Source organism: Phyllostomus hastatus, unplaced genomic scaffold (genome assembly GCF_019186645.2).
Source record: "Phyllostomus hastatus isolate PE091 unplaced genomic scaffold, TTU_PhHast_1.1 phas_scaffold_129, whole genome shotgun sequence".
NCBI classification, from domain to species: domain Eukaryota; kingdom Metazoa; phylum Chordata; class Mammalia; order Chiroptera; family Phyllostomidae; genus Phyllostomus; species Phyllostomus hastatus.
Window position 1 is genome coordinate 23,370,425 of NW_025334009.1, and position 7,981 is coordinate 23,378,405.

Genomic DNA, 7,981 nt, shown 5'->3' on the forward strand with positions numbered 1-7,981 from the left:
TGATTCAATACTATCAGAAATTTTAATTTTTATGCTTTTGTTTTATTAATTTATTGTATATTTTTATTGTAAAACTAATAAGAAAAATTATGGAAAATATAAAAATGCATAAATAATATAATAATAGCTGATTCTTTAATTCTTCCATGTTTACCACTTTGGATACTACCTTTCCATTCAATCACTCTTCCATTTAGGAAAGACTTTCCTTCTGAAACTTTAAATTTTCCTGTCATCATTAAATTACAAGTATTTTATCATGAAATAGTCTAACAAATGATTTTTATTATTTTTAATAGCTAGTCAATAAGAAATTCTTTATGATTGATAACTATAAACTATATTTCTGGGGTAAAACAGAATGCCCACTTTAAATTTTGATGGATATCAACCAATTCTTAAAACACACACATACACACACTACAAACCTACTCCCACGGGTAATATATGAGAGCCTCCATCTGGTCATGCCCTTGCCAAGCCTAAATATGGCTTAAAGTTTGATGTTTTATTACTGCTATGATGCAAGTTTCTGATAAAAATCTGTTCAGTATTTTTTAGAATTAAAAAACAATCTAAAATGGCCAATAAACATATACAAGAATGAAATAATCTTTTATATTTATTGGCCATTTTAGATAGATGAACTTTGAGGATATTACACTAAGTGAAATAAGCGATCACACACACACACACACACACACACACGCATGACAAGTACTGTATCATTTCACTTCCATAAGATATGTACAGTAGTCAAAACCATAGAGAGGGAAAGTAGAATGGTGGTTGTCAGGAGTTACGGGGAGCAGGAATGGGGAGTTATTGTTTAACGGGTATAAAGTTCAACTTTTACAAGATGAAAAGAGCTATGGTGATGGATGGTGGTGGTGATAGCACAATATTATGAATGTATTTAACACCACTAAACAATACACCTAAAATGGTTAAGATGGTAAATTTTATGCTCTTTTATTCACAATAAAGATAGTGAAGAAAAGATTTACCTGTATCTCAAAGGGGCAGAGAAAAAAATTACATTATGACATTTCTAATGAAAATACTCTAAGAAAAGATAGGTCAGAGCCAACAGGCAGGAAGAAACTGAGGAAAACATTAAGGAAGTTCACTTTTATCCATTGAAATATACATTGCAAATATTTTCTGAAGGCCTGCCACTTACATTTTAACTTTATTATGTTCTTTTTCTACAGAAGAACTTTAATTTGTGTAGAGTAGTTAATGATTTTGTGATTTGTGTCAGTTTAAAAGAGACCTTCCTACTCTTAATTTTAACACACACTTTCCTCTATTTTCTATGTTATTTTGTTGGGGGGAGTATATTAGGGTCTTTAATTTATCTGAACTTATTTTTTAAGATTTTTTAATTTAATTTTATTTTTTAGAGAGGGAAGAGAGGGACAAAGAGAGAGAGAGAGAAACATCAATGTGCGGTTGCTGGGGGTCATGGCCTGCAACTCAGGCATGTACCCTTACTGGGAATTGAACCTGCGATACTTTGGTTTGCAGGCTGCACTCAATCCACTGAGCTACGCCAGCCAGGGCTCTGAATTTACTTTTAAAAATCAAATACTTCTCCAAATTTTATAGCTATATATCCTAATACCACTTATTTCACAGCCCATCCTTTCTTCACAAAATGTTAATGGCAGCTTTATTTTACATCATGATGGTTTGTCTTTTTTTTTTCTTCGTGGGGCAACTACTGAGCTCACTGTAGCCCACCAGCTTATTTGTTTATAATTCATGAATGAGGAGAAGCCAATCACGTGAAGAACAGGGAGAGGAGTGTGCTTGGCTGAGAAAACAGAAAAAGTGGAAGTTGTGAGTGAGAAACACCTCATTTGTTAAGAATTAATTGGAGGTTGGTATGTAGGAAGTCAAGAGGAGAACAGGACTGGATGAAATTGAAAAGATGGGTGGGACCAGTCATGCAGAACCCTGCAGTGGGGCCTCTGCCTGGTGACATTCATAAGGAGTGTGAGTGAACACGTCTGGTCACTGCCCCTCCGGAGAAGACTGGGGATAAATAAGGTTGGTGTCTTCTCCAGGTCACTAGGGCCTGCTCTCCTCCCCAAACCAATCAGATTTGCAATGGGTTACTATGTTAGACAGACAGATAAACCTTAGAAAAGTACAGTGTGATGAAAAGGATGTGGAAGCCCTATGCAAATTACCTGGTCCCTTAGGTTGTGCAGAGGCTCTTCCAGACTCAGCTGTGGACATGAGAGTGTTCTCTCTCCAGGCCTCACTGCTCAGAGCTCCCATTCCCTCCCTGCACTCTCTACAAAATCTACCAGTTTTACATCATTAGACATTCCCTAACAAAACTCATCACTCTCCCAGGAAAAAGGAGCTTTGTCCTCTTCAGACATCTAACAAAACGGTGAGCCTTGGAAGGCATTTAGGTTCCACATGGTCCCACCACATAAGGATGCCTGAGGAGGAGGCAGACTTCGTCAGGAACCATCAAAATGTTATGTGTGATTTCCTAAAGTTTCAGTACCCAATGACACTAAATATCTCTATGTCATAGTACTTTTTCTTCTTTCAAATGGCTTTCAATATTAATGTATTTTCTGATTATTTAAAAATTAATGTTTGTATTATGGAGTACATGTGAATATCTGGAAAGCATGTACAACTTCAGGACCTTTGGTGCACTGGGTGGCCTGGTGACTAGTTACACACACTCAAAGGCAAATGCTTAGAAATTTAAAGATAATGATAGTAACACCTTATACTTTAAAGTGTACACATGTATGGAACGTGTACTAACCCATCTGAGTCTCACAACCTCCTTAGGGGATAGGTTCAATAGTTATTATCCCCACCTTACAACTAAGAAACATGTTCAGAGAGAAAAAACTTATTCTCTTCATGATACAGACAGCCACAGAGGATGGATTTTAAACCCAGTCTTTCTAACTTTGTGATGGCAGCTCTTTCAAGTACACTGTTCTGTCCTATTTAATTAGGCAAGGAACAATATGTCACCATGTTCTTTACATTTTCTTAAGGGATAACATTAAGAAAATGAACAATTAGCTTGCTATTATAGAACCAAAAAGCACTGTTACTTCTTAGTCACTATGGCACAAAGATTGTGCTAACAGAACCCCGAACTAATGAATAACCTTTTATCATGAATTATGGTGTAACACCTGTAACATTTAGCTATAACAGTATTTTTAATTTAGCCGAGCTTTCTGTGGTAATGTTAGCAGCTTATGTGAAAACCAAGCAGAAAGAAATATTGAAAGCATCTTAATGGAAATCATTACACAGATGACCTATATGCTCAGAATATTTATAAGTAAAAGAAAAATTATTCTATGCCCCCATTTAAGAAATGAAAGGAAGTAAAACAACTTTAGCCTGAGGTAATCTTGAGAAACCACTGATGGTTTGATTGGACATATTTTTAAAAAAAAATCTCCATGTTCATTCTCCCCCTTTTTTCCTTCTGATTTTTTTTCCATTTCTTTTGCCTCACCTGGGGCGTTTCCATGACAGGGTCCATGGAGACACTTAAGCATTCTCAGCAATATGCATTTTGGAGTGGTCTTTACAGTATTTTGAAGATGGTATTAGCTCTGTGGGGGAAAAGAAAAGAAAAACAAACACACAAAAAAGCTCTTTAATCATAAGCTGAATTTCCAGGCAACAAATGCTACCCCTACTGTGTCACCAGGCTACATGTATTCTGTCATGCAGGCACAGTTAGTGTTTGTAGAATAGGGATAATTCTTCTCGAGTGTTAAAATTATAAGAACTGCTTAAGTGCACTGGAGATGGGAACTTGACTCCTTTGTTATAACAAGAGGCTAGCCTGTATATTCTTAATTCATAGTTGCTTTTTTTTAAAATTCAAAGCTCTTCAGAAACACGGGTCATTTGATTTTGTTATATCAATTTAGGGAGAATAACACTTGGCATATAGTTAAAAACACAGAAGGATGCCAAATATGTATTTGTGAGAGAAAATACTGTTTCTGAGTTGAATAGATAATTTTCAACATGCAAAACCACTCTGACAAACTGAGCTGGGTAAATTGACTACTTTGGGTCAGCTTGGCTGCCCTTGATATTGTATCAAAGGCAGAACAATGTCACAATAACTCTGCATTTGATTTCTAGAATCCTCATGCACTATAGAGGGAGTCCCCTGGGTGCTAAACAAGATTAGTAGCAGTGGAAAAGCTGGGGTACAATAAACTCACAAATAATTTAGCCATTCCAAGTAGATTCATAATATACCCTTGTGTGAAAATAATATACCACAACAAAAAAATCCCCAATGAACACATATATATATATATATATATAATAAGGTATGTATGATTTTATATAAATATAATATATATTATATATAAATATATATAAATGAGTTGTATGAAGTTAACTAAGATAGCGATTTGTCTCCTCATAGCCAGGAGGCCTACTCCTCTCTAACAACAGAACAGATAGATTCCTTTTGATTCTCATTCTTTCTTTCTTCTGGTTTTAGGCATGTTTCTGGGGCTCTTTGTGTAGCCTTCATAGCTAGATTCGGAATCTGATAAGCTATGGTCCCTGTTTAATTAAGATTAGGAGGCAGCTATAAGAGTTCTTTAAAAATAAATTACAGTCTATTTTCTACACAAGAAAATTAGAAAGCCGGGGACAATGAGAGACAGAGTGGAAAAGTAAAGGACATGGTGAAAGGCATTGGATGGTACCATTGATTGTTACCAAAAATTAATTTGTTCTTTGTTGTGAACCTTTCCACCAGGAGAATCTCCATCAAGTGTAACATGATGTTTCCAACGAATGTCCCCAAGGCAACAGCGGGAAAAATTCTCTCTTGTGTCGCAGTAAATGCTAACCCTGATATTGAACATGAACGATCAATTTAAGTCCAAACAATAACATTTAAACAAATAACAAGAAAGACTCCAGGTGAAGGAATGAAATAATTAAAAGGCAGCCTCTTGAGAACTGAGAAGGCTTTGAGTTAAAAAAATCAGTTTCAATGAATCTGTTGAAAAGTATAATCATATTTCAAAACAATTCACATTTAGAGAAAAATACTAGTTGTTTCTACACATTCAACTCAGAAAGGAATATTGAACCTGAGTATCCAGAGGGTAGGAAGGGCTGCTTTAGAGGGTTTTCATTACAATTGGTGTGATTGTCTTTGTTATAATTACTTGTAAAATCTTAAAGGGCACATGATTATTTTCTCCATTTTTTAATTTTATTATTTTTTAGAAAAAGAAATGGACACAGAGACATCCAATGATCTGGTATAAACCTAAGTGGTGAAGATAGAAACAGATTTTTGAGTCCTTGTCAAAAATAAATTTCTATAAAATGTGTGCATCTAAACAAGTACATGAATACATAATATTTTTATGAAATAGTTGCTGACTTAATGCCAAAGTTTAATTTAAACAGCATATGATTTCTAAACTGTGGTCCTGAGTTTTGATATTTGGGGTTGACATGTTTCTAATTAATGTATAGATCATCTTGAGTATGGCTGTAATATTTTTGAAATGTTTTTAGTTGTAATTTTAGATTTCAAAAGAATTATAAAAATCATACAAAGAATTCCTGATACATTTTACTCATATTATCTAAATGTTCATTTTTTAATAACTATAGTTCAGTGATCAAAATCTGGAAATTAACCTCAACACACAATTAACACTTAAATCTACAGAGCAATTTTGCCAGTTGATCCACAAATGTTCTTGTACTGACCCAGGATTCAATATAGGTTGAGGGTACATTTTGTTGCCATGGCTTCTTATCTGTTTTCCTTTAATCTGGAAAGATTCTTTCACTGACCTTTGTCTTTCATAACCTTGATATTTTCAAGAGTACTGGGTAGTCATTTATAAAATGTTTCTTAGTTTCACTGAGTCTGATGTTTTCTCATGACTGTGTACATATTTTGGGTAAGAATCCCACAGAAGTGATGCTGTGCCATTTCAGGGTATCACACTTAGCTCAGGCTCCTGATGACTTTTTGTGTTATTACTGGTGAAAGTGAGGTGGTATCTGCCAGATTTCTCCACTGCCAAGTTACTATTTTTCCCTTTGTAATTAGTAAGTATCATTTGGGGAGGAACTTTGAAACTATGTAAGTATCTTTTCTCATCAGACTTCTGCCTACCATCCACAGATGATGTTTGACTGAAACAATTGTTCTGTTTTTTTAATTCCTCCTAAATTTGTTAGTTGGAATTCTGCCTTAAGGAACAACCATCCACTTCCCATCATTTACTCATTCTCTCAACTTTTTAAAAGCCTTATGAACTCATGACTTCTCATTCTACTCTATGGGTAATAATTTGTTCCCTGGGATGCTTTTGAAAATCCATCTGTTAGAAGTGGCAAAAAAACCAATACAAAACAAAAACAAAACCGCCTAACTCAAGTTATAAAGGTAAATTGATGTGAGCTGGTAAGGTCCCTTTTAGGGATAAAGTTCTCTGCTTTGGATGTTTCCACACATTGGCATGTGTCTGAGGTGCAATTTGTTACCACTGCTTTATTTGCCTGAGTTATACTCATGAGCCCAGGGACCATGACTGGGTTTGAGGAATGGTTTTTCTGTGCTGAAGTCTGATCACCTGCCCTGAGGCAAAATCCAGGGGCCCAGCTAGCCCCTTGCCTTGCTCTACACTTAACCCTGCCTCACACTGTCACCAGATATGCCTTCACATATCCATTCCGTAAGTGCCCCGAGAAGCCCCTAACGCAAAAATTTCTTTTAGCTTTAGGTTTCTTATTCATCAAAATAATAGCATCACTATTCCCCACGCAGGAGTCCTTTCGTGAGGCACAGGCTGTTTTTTGCATTTGCCTAGATACAGATCCTGAGACCAGGATTTGTTTGTAAGGGGTATATTTGGGACTTGAAGATAACACAGCTAGAGACGTTTTAAGAGGAATAGAAAGCTGCCAGTGCAAGGTGTGCTATTAAGCCATCTGTCACAGGGCTCAACTTCAGCTAAATCCTTCCTGGACTCTAGAAACTGACACAAAACACACACATCATAAGTATCCAACCTGAAGTATTAGGCAGAAGGAATGTTTGTATATTAATTCTGGAGAACTGATGGTTAAGAGTTCACAGAGGTGGTAATTCTTCAGTATTCTGCCTGTTCCGTGTGTGTGCACACACACATGAGCACAGAGGCAGTGGGATTCTCACAGTTCCAGAAGAAAAAAAAACCCATTCCCTGCAGAGTTCTAATAATGGAATTTGAGTAAAAGACACCTGACTTATGGGTGGGGCACTGGCAAGGTCTGCTACCCAAATTATTTGCACATTGTATTTAATGGTCAAAAAGAATCATGCCAAGTAGGTAGAATAGGTGTTATTTTCTTTTTATAAATTAAGTAGCTGACGTTTGGAGAACCCAGGTGACAGGCTTAAGTTCACATACTGTAATGTGTGTGCACGAAGGAGAGGCTAGACAATTGCAGAGCATGGGGACAAATACAAAATCTCCCCTTCCCTTTTCTAGAGCTCAGAGTCACCGGGGTCTGGTTGACTCTTAGAAGAGATTTGCTTCTCAGCTCTCTAAAGTGAACCCTGGGACTGCTCAGACTTACTTCCAAGTTCAAAATGGCATGAACTATCTCCATTTCTCAGTAATTTACATTTTGCTGCTCTGCTCAGTTATACCACTGAGTAATGACCTATATTTCATTTCTTGCTGATGTTACCTGCACACTAGGCAGTTTCTATTAAAGTCCTAATGTACCAAAGCAAAGATAAATGGCTGATCAGGAGATGGGCACATACGGCCCAAAGTTTCCTTAGAGTCATCTACCATGAGGTATAGTCAAGCTAATGCATTGAATTAAAAAAGAAAAAAAGCTAAAAAAGGACATACCTGAGTTAATTCAGCACTGAAAATAAAGGAAGTGTTCCATATCGTTAATAGAAATAATGTGATCA